Here is a 19,379-nt window from a genome sequence, read left to right as displayed (position 1 = left end):
TTAAATCACTATGGAGAAAGACCAACCACTCCCCTTTCAACTGATGATGGCACAAGTTTTTGCAGATATGTCTTGAATAAATAAAACATTTCATTGTCTAAAACACGAGTAAATCCGTTATTAGAGTTCCTATGACAAGAAATTGTTTGTGAATCTGTCAACCAACCTTGCGTTGTGCAATGAACAACAACTTACATGGTAAAATATTCTTGTAACGATTTCGACATGGGTTGTTTTTTGCTTTTTCAATGCTGAAAGCATTTCTTGATTGTCTTTTGATTTTCTGCAAGGATTATACCACATAATTTGTGTATCAACAATCTATGACTCTATGTGCACAAAACAACAAATACTAAATGAATATTTTGGCAACATAAATGGCAGAAGTTATACACGTACCTGATATTGTGATTTGATTGCTTTGTGTGAATTATCTGCGCTCTTCGTGTAAAATTCACTCAAGTAAAACTTACGTATCCGTGTGTTATAAGTGTCATCAGGCCCATCCTCTAATAGTTATAATGTAAACTTTTTTTGAAACGGATTTATTCCTAAAAAGTCTTATCTTCCGAATACCTGGGGAGTACTTCCAGCTCACTCCTTTATTCAATTTAAATTCTGACGAAGTTTCTGATGCGTTTTTTTTTCGTTTGTAAATAGTTGCACATATTTTTTCCCTAAACATCAAATAATTAAAATGGGACAACATTTTTTTGATTTAACAAAGAAAAGAAGGTTTACCTCCACTTGATTACCACACCTACAGATATGAGTAAAATAATCAAAACAGACAATCCAATAACTGTGGGAATCAACCATTTTGACACAAATTCGTTGACACCTAAACGGATCAAATGGGGGTAAAAACCATTTCTTTCAACTAAATAACCTTAAAAAATTGTGTTAATATGCAAAGAAGCTAAAATACCAGTAGAAAAGGCGTGAAGCATCTTCTGCAAAACACCAACACAATTCCGTCATACCTTGGGTCTGTTGTAGGGACGTTACGGAAAAGTTGAAACTTTCGTAACTAGATGTTGCGTGGCAAACAAAAGTACCAGAATCGCTGACATCAGAACTTTGAATATTTAGTGTACTTTCCGTCTTAAATTTGCTGACTCCCATGGTTTTAAAGTTTATTCGATTGGACGAGTTAGTCGATACGTTTTTGGAAAAACTAAAAGGAAAATTTGATTTTACATGACATATGCTTTCTGCGAAAATGTTAAACTTTATCCCTCACCTTGTCCAGTACACTACTGGGCTGTAATATCCGAATGAAGTACAAGTTACGTTTGCAGATTCTCCCTCTGCTATTGTGACGTTACTTGATGACAAGGAAATGTTGGGTGTGACTAAAAGTACAAGTTTTCATATTCCCCAAAAATTAAACTCAAAAACTCACCAAGAAGTGTAAAGGTTTCTGAGGCCATTTTCAAACCAGGAATATTAGAGGCTTTGCAGTGATAACTTCCAGCATCTTCTATGTCGGTAATATTGAAGTTTAACGAGGATATGGATTTAAATTCGCCGACGGTTGTACGTTTTTGGCAAACGGAGGATATGTTAGTAGTGTAGTTTACGGCAAGGTCATTTCTATGGACACAGCGTACAGTTGATTTCATGAATATACGGAGTAGTGCCAAACAAGTTTATCATTTTGCCAATCACTTTACCGTATCCAATATGTTGTCGGTAATGGAAAACCAAAAGATTCACAACCAATTGTAAACGTTTCTGGAATACTAACAACTTTGCTAGTTTGAATAACCGATATATTTGCTGGTACTGTAGATGTATTGGTTAAATGACAGCAATAAATTCGAATCATTACAGTTGTATACCTCTGATAATAAAAGCCTTTTTCACCTTGTCAATATGATTGTTTGTTGACTGACAAACGTAAGTTCCTGAATCCGCGACATTATCAATCATAAAAATCAATCGAGCTGTTTGCGAAAACTCCGTGTTATTTACAATACTCGTGTAGATGTTAGAAGTTGTAGCTCCGATGACAAATTTGTTTCTAAAATTCAAAATCAAAGTTACGGTTTTGTTAAACTGATGCTAAATCAAGTGTTTGCCTCTTCCATGTAACGTTAGGTTTCGGAAACCCATAAGAGACACAATCAACGTATTGCCGATAAAACTTTTCCGCAATAATTTCTGGCGCAGAAAGTGTTATGTTTGGACGAACTAAATACATCTAACAATTAAGTTGGGACTTAAACAGTTTATGGCCACTACTACCTTTCAGAGTGACTTCGTTTCTGGTTAGAGACAGCAGTTTTGAGTCCTTGCGGTTTTGTGCCCAACATTGGTAAACTCCACCATAAGCTGCATCAACTTTTGTTAAGTGAAGTCGTTTCGTTACGTGGTATCGACCTTGTGATAATTTTTGCTGGGAAACCGAGACCGAATATGCAAAGCTTGTTATCAAATTTCCTTGCCTATAAAACAATAAAGAGCAAGATATTACCTTAGCTTTACAAATATTAGTGTGTAATGCAGAAACCCTTCTGCCAAGTTTTTCATCTTACCTATAAGCATTTCCTGTTAAAAAGTTACAACATCTTACCTGTACCAGTTAACCACAGGCCTGGGATTTCCATACGAAGTGCAATCAACCGCAACATTCTCCCAATGTTCCAAGTCCAAATTTCTTCGTGACAATGTGATGTTCACTTTAGCTAAAACAAGGTGATTTTAATTGAAAATGTATTTTTTCTTGCGGCTATTTCCGGGACTATATTTTAAATACATCTTACCATACACAATTAACTTTTTAGTGACCTTTCCGTACATATTTTCTGCAACGCATTTATAATTCCCAGATTCCGTGACGTCACTACCACTTAGCAACAAATGGACTTGACTCTTGTATTTCCAAGTTTTTCCCATAAATTGGAAAATCGTTAATGCTTCAATACATTTTTCGTTTCTGCACAAGTTTCACATTTCCAAAAGGTTGCCAAAGAGTGAGAAGAAGTTGAAAAAAAAATTCATTTCAAAGCATCAATTGATTTAATTGTTTATAATGCGTAATGTTATACAGAGCAATTAAAACGGTGCACGAACCTCGTCCACGATACGGTTGGTTTGGGAAATCCGAACGAAACACAATCAACGTGGATTTGTTGGCCGTGTTCAGCAACAATTGTTGTGTGGCTCAAAGATATATTTGGAGCCACTGCAAAAAAAGAAGAAATTTTGGGACGATCGCCCCCTTAGAACATGTCATAACACTGACAAAATCACTGCAGTGGCAGACGAAAGGGTTGTTTTTAACATTGATTTTTGTTGTAGACTGGTGTGCTATGTCTGCCACATGCATGGCTATTTACACGTCTGTATACGACCGAAAACGTCATTGTTGAGTTACAACTTAAAGAATTTGGAAACACAAATATTGACTTACCAAACACTTGCAAAGACATTTTCAGTTTGGATCCGATACCGTTTGTTCCCATGCAAGTATAATTCCCCGATTCACTCACATCATTCACTGTTATGTGAAGAGTGGATGAACTGTGGGAGGAGCTGACCGATTGGTAAATGTTGGAACCACTTTTATTGGTAACCATTGCGTCGTTTCTGCGTGATAGTAGTGACTTATTATCACATTTCTTTATGAAAATTTGACTTCTTGCATTTACTTTTTAAAACGTATTGGTTTTCTGGACGAACATTTTAATGACTAAAATAACGTTTAAGGATTATACATTTCAGTAGTGACGATTAGGGGCTGGTTTACCCAAATGGGTTACCACATGTACATCGCTAATAATAGCAAATATCTCTAACTGCAGTGTGAAAAATAGAATCTAAACACAGCATTGACAAACGTTACTAAAATGTAGTGGAGTTCCGAAGAAAACGTGATTTATATGGCTGTGCGGTGTAAAAAACTTTTTCCTCAGTTGTAATCACATGTATCAACAAACATTTTTTACCTTATCCATGTTATTGGGGTGGACTTATTTTCTGATGAAGAGCAACTCACGGATTCATGATTTCCATAGTTTTTTGCAATTATTTTGTTTCTGTCAATCTCAATCTTTACTGCGTACATATAAATGAGTGTTGCAGTATTGGAACCCGAACTTCATTATTCAAACTTGTTACAGTTACCTTCATTCAAAAGAGTGCTTTTGGAAATTTTGCATTTTGATTCGACGCCAATGGCTTGAACTGTAATGTTTCCAAAATGAGAAGGACTGACATCCTGGATATCATAACAAAAGTCCACACCCTTGTAGTTGGTTGCTAAATTTGTCCATTGGTACGAATCGTAATTTGCTTTGATATTAAGAGGTTCTGTATGAAGTCCGGTTATCTTTCCCTTAATGCTAATTTTTTCACCGACAATTGTAGAGTAACTTGTTTGAGAAAATATAATTTTTCGTGACCGATCTGCAAACAGAAACACTTCTGTCGTTTAAGTAGTAAAATATTATTAAACCCACCTTTAAATTCACAAATATAGTTGATTTTTATGTTGCAATCACCAGCATACCACCCCCACTTTTCAAGCCTAACACATTCACCAGTTCCGTGAAATGAGTTAAATAACCAAGCTGTATATTCTTTACTGGTCCATGACATTATTGGCGACCCATTCAAACCATAACCTTGAATCGTAAGAAACGAACGACATGTTTTCTGAGGATATTTTTGACTAGTATAGTTATGATTGTTGTCTATCCGTTCTTTGCCCACTTGGGTTAGCCTATAATTCATGAAAAGATTTACGAAACAAAAAACCTGTTACGCTCTGCTGGTAAAAAACAACTCCGTCTGGCCACGTAAATTTGTATCCAAAACGTCTACCACCTAAATACCATGCTAGAAAACCAAAAAAGAATTACTTGCTTTCCGTTTCTAAATGACGTGATACTTTTTATAGAAAAAAAATATCCAAACAGTTTTAAATTAGTACAAATGGGCTTCTTACGCATTCTATTTTTGTTGTTTGCAAGATCAATAAGTCTGTTTTGTGTTTCGGCATCAGGAATGCTCGCAAGGTTTCCACCAAGCTCAATACATCGATTCTTCGCATCTTTCCAAGTTCGTTTGTCATTAGACATTAAAAAATAACGACCTTTGCATGGTTTCGATGAGGAACCTACATTGGGACGATAAATGCCTTGCTCACAATAAACTTGTACATTTCTTGAATCAAAAAGTTGGGTAAAACACTTACAGCCGAACTCTTGAGAAATCAACAAAATACATGTCCAGATCATCACACAACTGTTCACTACTATAGACATTTTTACTGGAATACTAAATTCATCTAAGGTTAAAAATTCGTGAAATGTTAGTAACTAAAACTATTTTCAATGAGGACAACCTTCATGCGAACGCAAAGAAAGTAATCCTTCACTATCATAGTTACCCGAGTTAATGATACCAAATAAACACAAGTGCACAAAGTAGCACAAAGACTCATTGGCCACAGCTTTTAAAGATGGTAATTGCAGACAGATCTTATAAGAAAGAAATAAACTATTCCCTATGCAAATCGAGAGACAATATTTAGACACAGCAACTTTTTCCAAAATACGTACAGTGGAATGCAAATATGCCATTGTTCACTGTGGTTTGTTCGGGTCACAGTGGCCTTCGACTTCAACTCAACACAAACATAGGTCGAAAACGAGACATATGGCTGGTTGGCCTAAAAATTAATACTTGTCTGACATCGAAAGTATGTCGGCAGACTATATAGATAACGTTACCATATACCCAAAATAACTGCTTCGCAAGAATAGCAAGTTTGGTTTAAACATTCACAGATATTGTTGTTGTATGTGAGAGTGATACTCAAACTTGAAATCATAGCAGTCTGAAATTTTTCCGACTCCCTGTCCAACTTCGGACTACTACTCTGGAAAGATTCTATGCGAACGATTACCTTCTTCATGATTTGTTAGAATAAAATAACATGACTCAGTGATAGTAAAACACGACTCAAGCAACATTGCGCATAAACCTACATATACAATTTTATGTTACAATCTTACAAAGACCTTAGGCTTAAAGCGTCCTCCCAAAACCGCCTCGTGGACCCTACTTTAGGGGCCGCTTATACAAGCCCCAAGCAACATCAGCTACTAAACTTTTCCATCATTATCGACCGTGACATCAGCTGTTAGTCAGTGTGTATAGAGGCACACCATTTAGAGATTATTTCTTTGAGGGATACAATGGCAAACGCAAATCTAATAAAAATAGAACTAGTCTTCATTCATACGAAATATATTCCACTGACTAAACATCAACTGAGCTGTCTGTATGATCGTTGTTTACACTTCACATAGTAATAAAGCTAGGCTTGTTAAATGATTTTGATTTTGGTTTACATGAAAAAATGTAATCTTGAATATAAGTACAGTTATAGCAATGCAGACAAGCTGCTGAATTCAAAACGTCAACAAAGAAACACAGAACACAAGAGGACCTTTAATGGTTTGTGACCTGAATACAAAAACTGATTAGCATAAATGTAAATCATGCACTTACAGTTCACCAGCTTCAAGTGACGTCATCAACGAGATATACAGCTCTGCTAAGTTGTCTGATGACGTCATTGCTGATTTAAAACTGAAAACCCCAACGTAGAGGAACAATCCGAATATTAAAGAGTTGAACTTTTTGACGGCTTTGTTGAAGCAATGACGTCATCAGACAACTTAGCAGAGCTGTATATCTCGTTGATGACGTCACTTGAAGCTGGTGAACTGTAAGTGCATGATTTACATTTATGCTAATCAGTTTTTGTATTCAGGTCACAAACCATTAAAGGTTCGCCAAACGTTTTTGTTCAGTCCAAAAACATTTGTTTGGGTTTCGCAACATTCAACACTTTGTGCAATCAAGTAGTGCAAGAATATGTATTGCTCCTAGATAAATGTAACAAATGAAGTTAACACAAGTTAATATAACTTGGGGAAAAGAAACACATTACCGCAGTTTGTACGATTTCCATTCTTTGCTCTCTCAGGTGGCAAACGGCCTTGAAAGCATCAACTGAGCCAGTTTAATTTAATTCCTCCAACAAATAAACAAAACCAATGAAAGTCCCAGTTCTGCCTGCACCACCATTTTTTTTCATTTGGCAAAAGTTGAGTCAGTCAACATTCTTTTTCTAGTCTTTCTTCAGAAAACGCCCAGCTTCGTCTTCCAACATAAAACCTCATGCGTGTTTTGTCTACGATCGGAAGTCGAACTCAAACCAATGCTTTTATGCGCACGGTTTATTATGTAGCAATCAGCATCAATCACAATTACGTGTTACACCCAGGATTACCACCGAAATGGACTAAAAAATATTCACGTTGCTTTTTAATGTCGATATTTCAGATGTATTTCGCACTCAGTCCGATCTTGATATTTTTATCTTCGTCAGAATGATTGGACTTTTTTGAAAGTGTTCCATGCAATTAAAAAACGCCTAAAACGCGCCATGTCACTGATAATCCGTATTTGTTGAAAAACTAGTCACGTTCGGATGCACAAACTAAACAAAACACAGCGCACAATTTAAAAAAGCACCTGAAAAAAATTAACTTTTATAACAAATACTTAAACTTGAACACACTTTTATACAAAATCGTTTTTCTGGCACTTAAGTTTCTGAAGTTATTTTTTCGAAACCGACGTTTTGTCTGCCATCCGTCCAGACTTCCTCAAGGTTATACAGAACAGCGATTTTGATAAATTAGTATGCCAGGCAGCAAAAATAGCAGTACATTTTTATACGTTTATTTACTGTCATACATTTTCCATGATGAAAAAATGCTCCGATAAGTATTAATGTATTTATTACAATAAGATAAGTTCGAGACGATGTGTAAACAGCTGACTTTTTGCTCTGAACTGCGAAGATGACGTATTTGTCTGTTTCGTTTCGATCGTGGTAAAATCGATGAAGAACATTTTAATCCTTGTGCAGTTTTTTTCCGTACAAGACCACAGTGGTATCACAGCTATTGATGGATAAAACAAGTCGGAACAACACTCAATAAATACGTTATGCAAATAGTTGTGATACGACGCTTTTAAGCAATGGAACACCACTTTACAATATAGTCCCAGCCTGCACAGAAACCTCCACTCGATATGAAATGCAACGGACAGATGCAAAGCAACGTTGCAAGGAAAGCGACAAAAATACAAAGCAAAAGTCTCAATATCGTGTTGCCTGGCGCTCACCGGGCGTGTCAAAATTTTCACAGCACTGTTTGCTGTTTGTTTTCTGTCCGTGTACCAAAGATCGAACTGTCAGATAAAGCAAAACCATCACGTAGATGGGACTTACAGAGTTGAACCTGCAGGTTCGCTAGAAGCAAATTCAACTTGACTAGGAAGTAGATTATCGCATTGGAAAAAAATAATGTTCATTTCAAATACGGTGCCATTGTCAAGCAGCATTTAATGTTTAACGCACATGAAAAACAAAATTTATCCATTTTTTTACAGATTGATCACGAAAACACAAACCAACAACCCAACAAATTAGTCAACATCCTTGTTTTACTTTGCAGTCCAATTACATCTCAAAGCAAAATTGTGCTATATTTAAACCGATCTATGTACACATACTTCTTGCTTATGTAGCTGCGTATAAACGACATAGATATATTCCGCATTGATTGAAGTATATCGAGATATCAAAGAAAATCTAAATAATGATTCACAATTTTGTGATAAACATGTGTAACCTTTATGCTGTGACGTAATGTTCACATTTACGTAATTTTCCATTAGGTAATGCAGAGTGACTTGCAGTTTTGTACCGCCCAGATAAATACCACAGTTCTGGAACGACACAGGAGATCGCTCGTAACATGTAATTATGTATCGCGGTTCCCACGCAAGCCGCATAACTGGTTAATATGAATTGTCTATAAATCTCTGGTTTCTGTGGCTCGAATTCATTCCACATCGTGGAATCGCCTACTCTGCGCTGGGCGTCTGCCTAGTGTAGTTTCACCATTCCATTCTACATTCTTGGTTCGCCTTTAGCGTAGAATCGCCGTCTGTATATTCTACTCTGGGGCTGAGTTTGCATTCTGCACATATATCTTTCGTCTTTGGTGAATAAAACAAACTAACACAAGTTTGGTTAGTTACGAAGAGGAGTCAGAAGTCAGGGAAACGCATATCGCAGTTGAACACGCAGTTCAAACAAACAAACAACACTCATTTCTACATATGCTACAGTGAACAAACTCTCCTTTGTTTGTGATCAAATTTGTAAGTATCGAAAAAGGCGTCCATAAGTCCCTTGCTAATTAAGGTTGCTAGGCCTTGCATGCATGTTCAAATCTCTTTACTGTGTTTACTGCATATTTGTGATTGCAGTGTTATGATGGCGTAATGTAGTACCTGGTACAAAATTAATCTCAAGTTCTTTGGTGCTGGGGACGAAAGTGAAGTAGGTGCTTGGTGCTGCGTGTCGCGATTGCTTGAAGTAGCAACAACTTAACCTCTGTGGTTGGGAAGTTACCTGCTGCGTGTTTAGTGGTAATGCAGATCTTCTATAAAGCCTGGAGCTTGCAGCAGTTTGTCCGCATTCAGTTGCCTGGGACAGAAAGGAAAGGACTGAACTGGACAGGTTTTGCGCAAAGTTTATCGATAGTTTTGAATCATTTATACAACAGCTAAATATATGTACATAAACCTATACTTAGAGCGAAAACAAAACTGATGGGAATTCGTTTCTTCACAAGGATTAGAAACCAAGTAATGCTATTCAGAATCAGTTGTACAAGCTTGGCGTAGTGTTGTCGTTGTGTGAGATAGGCTGAAATCCAACCAATGTAGTCAACACAAAATGGGTCCAAGAAAATTTGCAACAAACGTGTTGTTTCTATGTTTAGGATAAGTTATATTTTGTTGTTGTGAGTTTCTGCGACAATTATTTTTTGAATTATTTTGAATTAAATGGGAATTATTTTCCTCTTGTGTTTATGTCTGCAAGTTTTAGGTATATTTTAGTTGAGATATTGCGTTAAATCGTCATATGTTAGTCACGAATATGTTACACGTCATACTTGTGCAGGTGGAGGATCAATATATTGCCGACCATGGACTTATACTAGACACCGTACATTTTTCGACATCCACACAACGTGTATAAGTTATGGAAGAGTATTTTCAACTGGAAATGGGGGTCTTGCTGCAATGCATTTGTACCCCAACACACTCGGCAACAACATTTGCTGGATAAACATGTTCGCTATGTTGCTCGGTTATAACACCAACGTACATTAGGATGCTGACGGTCAGACTTTTTCGTGTGCCGTTTTATCCTTAAGAGATTAATATTTTTTTATTGACAGAAATGCTAAAAGATAAAATACTTTCCAGCTATTGTTTATGTTTTGTAATTCCGACCATCACAGAATTTGTCATACAAAAGATAGACACCTCAGAAATATATTTACAAAACTTTGCTGTGAATTCAGTACACGGGAAGTCACCTTGCTATGATTTCCGTATTGTGGGTTTGCTTGTCGCAATAAACATATAGGTTACTTGGAATCGACGTTTGTTTCAAGTTGTACTGAGTTTGTTATGATATTATTCAAGTTTGGTACCCCTTCAACAGCTGCACTGATGAGACCTTACAGGTCGAAACAGTACGTGTATACACCCTGTCTGCAGTTCTCATTGATTATTATGGCTCTTTTGCGCATATATTATTCAAGTTATATTAAACATATTCTGCACAGTTGTATTTCAGATTTTCAATGCTAATTTTGGTGGTAGTAGAAAATGATCTCTACAGTAATGCAATAAATTTATTTACATCAACTTCGTTCAAACTAACGTATGCGGTTCAAATATTGTGGAAAACCTAATTTTTACATCGGTTGGTGCGAACACAAACGATACACAGCCAAGTGAACACAGAGCACTGAACAATTTGGAATCCAGCGGATTGATCAACTTTATGTTATCTACTATAGTCATTGTGGCCGAATGGAACCGCGATGTAAATTTATGCAAAAACAAATGTCTTATTAGGATGTAAAGAAAGTGTTCGCACATTCTATCGATACTCAAACCCCGAATAAACTCACTACACACATATGTTTGTTGTATCAGTATCCCACATGACAAATCAAATAAATGTACAAAACAGGTTTTCAACCGAACGATGACGTCATAAAGTTCCAGTCACTTTCCTTCATGGTCAATGTACAACTTGATCAGAGAATAACAAGCCTTGTATTCTTCCTTCAAAAATTGTAACAAAATTTCTGCAGGGTTACAAGAAAAATACTGTTTTAATTCCTACCAATGATAGATGCAGATCACGCATAGAATCCCTGATATCTTTGACCGTTTTGAACACATCCACTAATTTCTCGACATCGTAACGAGAGATTAGATTCCAGACAACACAGAACATCACGGACTTCGAAAATCCCCTACTGGAAAACAATTAAATACAAGTTAAAAAACGTGGCCTATTAAAAATTAACATTCTTACCTGGATATCAATAACATGCTATTTTTGTCTGCCTTGGCAATATCAGTCTTGAGAAACGAGATGAAATTTATGAAGTCTTTGCCGTGTTCTGGTCTCTCATTTTCAGGAAAAGAGTCGAATTCAACCCATGTTGTATTTTTCTAAAACAGCCGTTTTTCATAGAAAAGTAGATCTTAGAATAATTGAAACCCTTACTTGTGCGTTTCGATCCTTAATCAAAAGATCCGTTACTTTTGCACTTCCACGATTGGTTTGTTCAACACATTCCACACAAAATTCACCCAAAATCAAATTTGTGTTCAATTGCGAGAAAATATTCTCCTAAGCACATGAATTGAGAAAGTAGTTTAAGCAAAGAAATGTTGCGTCTTACGAAAACTGTTGACTTCCCAAGAAACAAAACGATTCCGTAGCTCTTCTGAAACAAAACTCTAAAAAATTGTTCCACTTGATCAGATTCGGGTTCTTCTCCGATTGTCAGACGATTCGTGCCATAATACGACTGAAAAATTACAAGATCAACAGATATGTATAATTTATTATAACATTATTGTTTTTCAAAGAAAACTTCACCTCCAATTCCCAGCATTCAATTTGCTTCGTTTTTTGTTCGGATGAATGATCTAATCACACCAAAATAAGATAAGTAGTGCTTAAACTATTATGTTTCATTATTTAGGTTTACCGCCTGCTCTCTCTGTGCAGTTTATTTGTAGAGCATAAACGATCTTAGTTAAATCCTCAAATTCCTTTTTTATGCTGTTAGAATACGGCAGCCTAAATCATAACAAACGTTTATAAAGTCGACATACATCAAAAATGCACGTTTTATTGCCTTTTTTGTTGTTCTAATCTTTGGTTAAACTGTTTGACATCCAAATTCGTTTCCATAAAGTTTAAAGACTCGTAGAGAAGTCGGTGAAGCAAAACATATTGTTCCTGTAGCACAAAAGACGGATTTCAATAAATAGTTTCATAAACGTACTCTCTGTTAACTCACAGAACGTTGCACCATTTCCATTCTTTGCTCTCTCAAATGGAAAACTGCCTTGAAAACATCAACTGAACCAGTTTCATTTAACTCCTTCATTAAATAATCAAAAGCAATGAAAGTTCCTGTTCGTCCAACGCCGGCACTAAAACATCAACATTTGAGTCAATATATGAACATCATAGTCTACGTGGAAAATACCCAAGTGATTTGCATATCGCGATACAACATTAATCGAACCTGCAGTGAACAATAGTGGGAATATCTATATTTAAAGAGGTCTTCCAGTGCTCCATATTGATAAAAACTTCCTCCACAAATCTGAGCAAACCAGTGGTAGCTTGTGGAACTCCGTGGTCGGGCCAAGCAGTGAAGTGATATTGCGTCACAGTGCGTTGCTCCTGCAACTAAAGAAACAGGTGTTGTGTGAATTTGGTGTAAGCCCAATATATGAAATACCGATTCATATGCGGTCTTCTCTTTTTCAATATTCATCTTTCTGATGACGTAACTCCCTTTAACGATGAAGTCAGTTAAGTGGACTTGCACTTGTTTGTGATTTTGTGAGTGACCGATGCGTTCGGGCCAGTAGACGGCACACTTTGACTTTAAATTTATTTTGACATGATAACGGTTTGCAAAATGAGCATAAAGTTTAATCGCAATACCTTGCCCTTCTCAGATATATTGGAAAGCATTACAATTACTCTGACATTTTGTTGGCAAACCATCGTCCAGAAATCTCCCACGGTTGTATCGATGGGGCCTTGGGTTGCAATCCACTTGTTCGGTTGTTTAAAACCCTGAAAAATATTTCCAAGACGGTTAGTTTTCGGGAAACCATTTCTGCAGTAACAAACCTCAACATATGACGCATTAATGTAATCATTTCCGTCGCCTTTTAATCCACAAAGAATCACTCTGTTGTTTTCATCTATACGTACACGATATTTAAAAACATATGTTTATGAATGAAAAAACTTAAAGTCATACATGGTAAAATATTTTTGTAACGATTTCGACTTGGGTTTTTTTCAGCAGTTTCAACACTGAGAAGACTTCTTGATTGTCTTCTTATTTTCTGTCAAAACAAACCACACGAAATGTAAATGTTCCACATGATCAGTTTCTAAATCTGCATTTAAAAGTATAAATTTGGCGCTCACTGCGTATACCATGTATTTGCATATCACCCGGTCCTGAATATATTATGCAGGAAAACTTAGTTCGACGAAACGTCAACTTTACAACGCACCTCATGTTGAGCTTTCAATACTTGATGCCCGTGCTTGGCGCTGTTCACATAAAGATCACATAAACAAAACTTAAAAATTCTCGTCGCAGTCGAATCTGGACGATGTTTTGTTTCAACTGACGAATCTGAGGAATCTGAAATAACTACTGTTTTTGTATCATTTTACATTCTACCAGTGGTCGAATTTTTACAAACATTTTTTGTTAACAGTCCTACATGACAAGTCGACATACCGCATATATGTATATTTTTTTAATTATTTTTTCTTAAAATAACAGCTATTTACCTGGGTTGACCGTTTCAAGGTTTATTTCGGGTTTCTTTCTGTTGTGTGGACGAACCCTAAAATATTTGAATACGATTTAACTGAGTAGTAGCTTTGCTTGCGGTATATGGTGTAATTACAATGGTCATTTACCTAAACTTCCATAACACCAGCACAGTAATTATGACCGAGATGAATAAAATAGAAAATCCGATAGTAGCTGGTAGCAACCATGGTGACGTAGATGAAGCTAGAAAAATAACTTTTTTATGAAGAAGAAATGGAGTCAAATAGTATCATGAATACAATTAGCATTACCAATAACGAGCAAATGTATAAATATCTAAAAATAATTAAATTAAGGACCTAATAGCATCGCTATGCGGATCAAATGGGGGTAAAAACTATTTCTTTCAACTAAATAACCTTAAAAAATTGTGTTAATATGCAAAGAAGCTGAAATACCAGCAAAAAAAGCATGGAGCATCTTCTGCCAAACATCAACAAAATTCCGTCATACCTTGGGTTTGTGGTGGGGACGTTACGGAAAAGTTAAAACTTTCGTAACTAGATGTTGCGTGGCAAACAAAAGTACCAGAAACGCTGACATCAGAACTTTGAATATTAAGTGTACTTTCCGTCTTAAATTTGCTGACACTCATAGTTTTGAAGTTTATTCGATTGGACGAGTTAGTCGATACGTTTTTGGAAAAACTAAAAGGAAAATTTTATTTTACATGACATGCTTTTTGCGAAAATGCTAAACTTTATCCCTCACCGTGTCCAGTACACTATTGGGCTGTAATATCCGAATGAAGTACAAGTTACGTTTGCAGATTCGCCCTCTGCTATTGTGACGTTACTTGATGACAAGGAAATGTTGGGTGTGACTAAAAGTACAAGTTTTCATATTCCCCAAAACTAAAACTCAAAAACTCACCAAGAAGTGTAAAGGATTCTGAGGCTATTTTCAAACCAGGAATATTAGAGGCTCTGCAGTGATAACTTCCAGCATCTTTTATGTTGGTAATATTGAAGTTTAACCAGGATATGGATTTGAATTCGCCGACGGTTGTACGTTTTTGGCAAACGGAGGATATGTTAGTAGTGTAGTTTACGACAAGGTCATTTCTATGGACACAGCGTACAGTTGATTTCATGAATATACGGAGTAGTGCCAAACAAGTTTATCATTTTGCCAATCACTTTACCGTATCCAATATGTTGTTGGTAATGGAAAACCAAAAGATTCACAACCAATTGTAAACGTTTCTGGAATACTAACAATTTTGCTAGTTTGAGTAACCGATATATTTGCTGGTACTGTAGATGTATTGGTTAAATGACAGCAATAAAATCAAATCATTACAGTTGTATACCTCTGATTATAAACGCCTTTTCCACCTTGTCAATATGATCGTTTGTTGACTGACAAACGTAAGTTCCTGAATCCGCGACATTATCAATCATAAAAATCAATCGAGCTGTTTGCGAAAACTCCGTGTTATTTACAATACTCCTGTAGATGTTAGAAGTTGTAGCTCCGATGACAAATTTGTTTCTAAAATTCAAAATCAAAGTTACGGTTTTGTTAAACTGATGCTAAATCAAGTGTTTACCTCTTCCATGTAACGTTAGGTTTCGGAAACCCATAAGAGACACAATCAACGTATTGCCGATAAAACTTTTCCGCAATAATTTCTGGCGCAGAAAGTGTTATGTTTGGACGAACTAAATACATCTAACAATTTAGTTGGGACTTAAACAGTTTATGGCCACTACTACCTTTCACAGTGACCTCTTTTCCGGTTAGAGACAGCAGTTTTGAGTCCTTGCGGTTTTGTGCCCAACATTGGTAAACTCCACCATAAGCTGCATCAACTTTTGTTAAGTGAAGTCGTTTCGTTACGTGGTATCGACCTTGTGATAATTTTTGTTGAGAAACCGAGACCGAATATGAAATGTTTGTTATCAAATTTCCTCGCCTATAAAACAATAAAGAGCAAGATATTACCTTAGCTTTACAAATATTAGTGTGTAATGCAGAAACCCTTTCGCCAAGTTTTTCATCTTACCTATAAGCATTTCCTGTAAAAAAGTTACAACATCTTACCTGTACCAGTTAACCACAGGCCTGGGATTTCCATACGAAGTGCAATCAACCGCAACATTCTCCCTATGTTCCAAGTCCAAATTTCTTCGTGACAATGTGATGTTCACTTTAGCTAAAACAAGATGATTTTTACTGAAAATGTATTTTTTTCTTGTGGCTATTTCCGGGACTATATTTTAAATACATCTTACCATACACAGTTAACTTTTTAGTGACCTTTCCGTACATATTTTCTGCAACGCATTTATAATTCCCAGATTCCGTGACGTCACTACCACTTAGCAGCAAATGGACTTGACTCTTGTATTTCCAATATTTTCCCATAAATTGGAAAATCGTTAGTGCTTTAATAATTTTTTCGTTTCTGCACAAGTTTCACATTTCCAAAAGGTTGCCAAAAAGTAAGAAGAAGTTGAAAAAAATTCATTTCAAAGCATCAATAGATTTAATTGTCTATAATGCGTAATGTTACACAGAGCAATTAAAACGGTGCACGAACCTCGTCCACGATACGGTTGGTTTGGGAAATCCGAACGAAACACAGTCAACGTGGATTTGTTGGCCGTGTTCAGCAACAATTGTTGTGTTGCTCAAAGATATGTTTGGAGCCACTGCAAAAAAAGAAGAAATTTTGCTGTGTAAAGGCTGATGCCCACTGCCCTCGTAAGCGCGTCGTAAGGGCCGTCGGTGCAGTTGTATGGCCACTGCGTCGGAGCGCTGTCGGAGAAGCGGTCTGTGGCGCCGCTTAAGACGAAAGAAGTCGATCTCACGACGCTACGATCGAGCAGAATTTTGTTCTACTCCGTCGTATGTCGTAAGCAAGAAGAGAAAAAACAAAAGAATATATTTTCAAGCAGTTGACAATGAAGTGACCCACTTAATAGTCTGGAATTTGGCTTGTTTTTCACATAAAGTATGTTCTCTGTGTGAGAGAAGTTAAGTCATATCTCTTAATTTTGTAATGACCCATATTCAAAAACCAACAAATTAATTTTTGGTCAAATAATAGCAGCAAACTATTTACAATTGTTTCATGTTGTTGATCATGTGTTTTGAAAAGGTGAATATATTTTGAATGCATCAACATTGTGGTTTTGGAGCTTTATCAATTATTTCTCTATAAACAAGATGCTTCGAAGTAGGTTTGCAAGCGAACTTTTAACGTTACTGGAACTACATATAAAACACACCGAAGCACTTGTGTAGCGTACGATCGTACTAGTGTGCATGCGTCGTCGCAGCGTCGTATTTTTAACATTCATTTTTGTTGTAGACTATAGTGTGCGTGCTATGTCTGCCACATGCATGGCTATCTATACGTCTCTATGCGACCGAAAACGTCATTGTTGAGTTACAATTTAAAGAATTTGGAAACACAAATTTTGACTTACCAAACACTTGCAAAGACATTTTCAGTTTGGATCCGATACCATTTGTTCCCATGCAAGTGTAATTCCCCGATTCACTCACATCATTTACAGTTATGTGAAGAGTGGATGAACTGTGGGAGGAGCTGACCGATTGGTAAATGTTGGAACCACTTTTATTGGTAACCATTGCGTCGTTTCTGCGTGATAGTAGTGACTTATTATCACATTTCTTCATGAAAATTTGACTTCTTGCATTTACTTTTTAAAACGTATTAGTTTTCTGGACGAACATTCTAATGACTAAAATAACTTTTAAGGATTATACATTTGAGTAGTGACGATTAGGGGCTGGTTTACCCAAATGGGCTACATGTACATCGCTAATAATAGCAAATATCTCTAACTGCAGTGTGAAAAATAGAATCTAAACACGGCATTGACAAACGTTACTAAAATGTAGTGGAGTTCCGAAGAAAACGTGATTTATATGGCTGTGCGGTGTAAAAAAACTTTTTCCACAGTTGTAATCACATGTATCAACAAACATTTTATACCTTATCCATGTTATTGGGGTAGGCTTATTTTCTGATGAAGAGCAACTCACGGATTCATGATTTCCATGGTTTTTTGCAATTATTTTGTTTCTGCCAATCACAATCTTTACTGCGTACATATAAATGAATGTTAAAGTATTGGAACCCGACCTTCATTATTCAAACTTGTTATTGTTACCTTCATTTAAAACAGTGCTTTTAGAAATTTTGCATTTTGATTCGACTCCAATGGCTTGAACTGTAATGTTTCCAAAATGAGAAGGACTGACATCCTGGATATCATAACAAAAGTCCACCCCCTTGTAGTTAGTTGCTAAATTTGTCCATTGGTACGAATCGTAATTTGCTTTGATATTAAGAGGTTCTGTATGAAGTCCAGTTATCTTTCCCTTAATGCTAATTTTTTCACCGACAATTGTAGAGTAACTTGTTTGAGAAAATAAAATTTTTCGTGACCGATCTGCAAACAGAAACACTTCTGTCGTTTAAGTAGTAAAATATTATTAAACCCACCTTTAAATTCACAAATATAGTTGATTTTTTTGTTGCAATCACCAGCATACCACCCCCACATAAAAGAACTTTCAAGCCTAACACATTCACCAATTCCGTGAAATGAGTTAAATAACCAAGCTGTATATTCTTTACCGGTCCATGACATTATTGGCGAACCATTCAAATCATAACCTTGAATCGAAAGAAACGAACGACATGTTTTCTAAGGATATTTTTGACTAGTATAGTTATGATTGTTGTCTATCTGTTCTTTGCCCACTTGGGTTAGCCTATAATTCATGAAAAGATTTACGAAACAACAAACCTGTTACGCTCTGCTGGTAAAAAACAACTCCGTCTGGCCACGTAAATTTGTATCCAAAAAGTCTACCACCTACATACAATGCTAGAAAACCAAAAAAGAATTACTTGCTTTCCGTTTCTGAATGACGTGATACTTTTTGTAGGAAAAAAAATATCCAAACAGTTTTAAATTAGTACAAATGGGCTTCTTACGCATTCTATTTTTGTTGTTTACAAGATCAATAAGTCTGTTTTGTGTTTCGGCATCAGGAATGCTCGCAAGGTTTCCACCAAGCTCAATACATCGATTCTTCGCATCTTTCCAAGTTCGTTTGTCATTAGACATTAAAAAATAACGACCTTTGCATGGTTTCGATGAGGAACCTACATTGGGACGATAAATGCCTTGCTCACAATGAACTTGTACATTTCTTGAATCAAAAAGTTGGGTAAAACACTTACAGCCGAACTCTTGAGAAATCAACAAAATACATATCCAGATCATCACACAATTGTTCACTACTATT

At 36.2% G+C, this 19,379-nt stretch overlaps 1 long non-coding RNA gene across 1 annotated transcript; it reads right to left on the bottom strand.

The window, feature by feature from the left end:
- Positions 1-213: 213 nt before the first annotated feature.
- On the bottom strand, positions 214-664 carry LOC145914095 (uncharacterized). The gene is made up of 3 exons (XR_014403356.1): positions 577-664; positions 400-509; positions 214-283 (listed from the first exon to the last, which is right to left on the bottom strand). It is a non-coding gene; the product is annotated as an uncharacterized LOC145914095 (long non-coding RNA).
- Between the last annotated feature and the right edge of the window lie 18,715 nt (positions 665-19,379).

The sequence above is a fragment of the Ascidia mentula genome, chromosome 9, assembly GCF_947561715.1.
Source record: "Ascidia mentula chromosome 9, kaAscMent1.1, whole genome shotgun sequence".
NCBI lineage: Eukaryota > Metazoa > Chordata > Ascidiacea > Phlebobranchia > Ascidiidae > Ascidia > Ascidia mentula.
The sequence above is the reverse complement of the archived record's forward strand: the minus strand, read 5'-3'. Positions and strand labels throughout refer to the sequence as shown.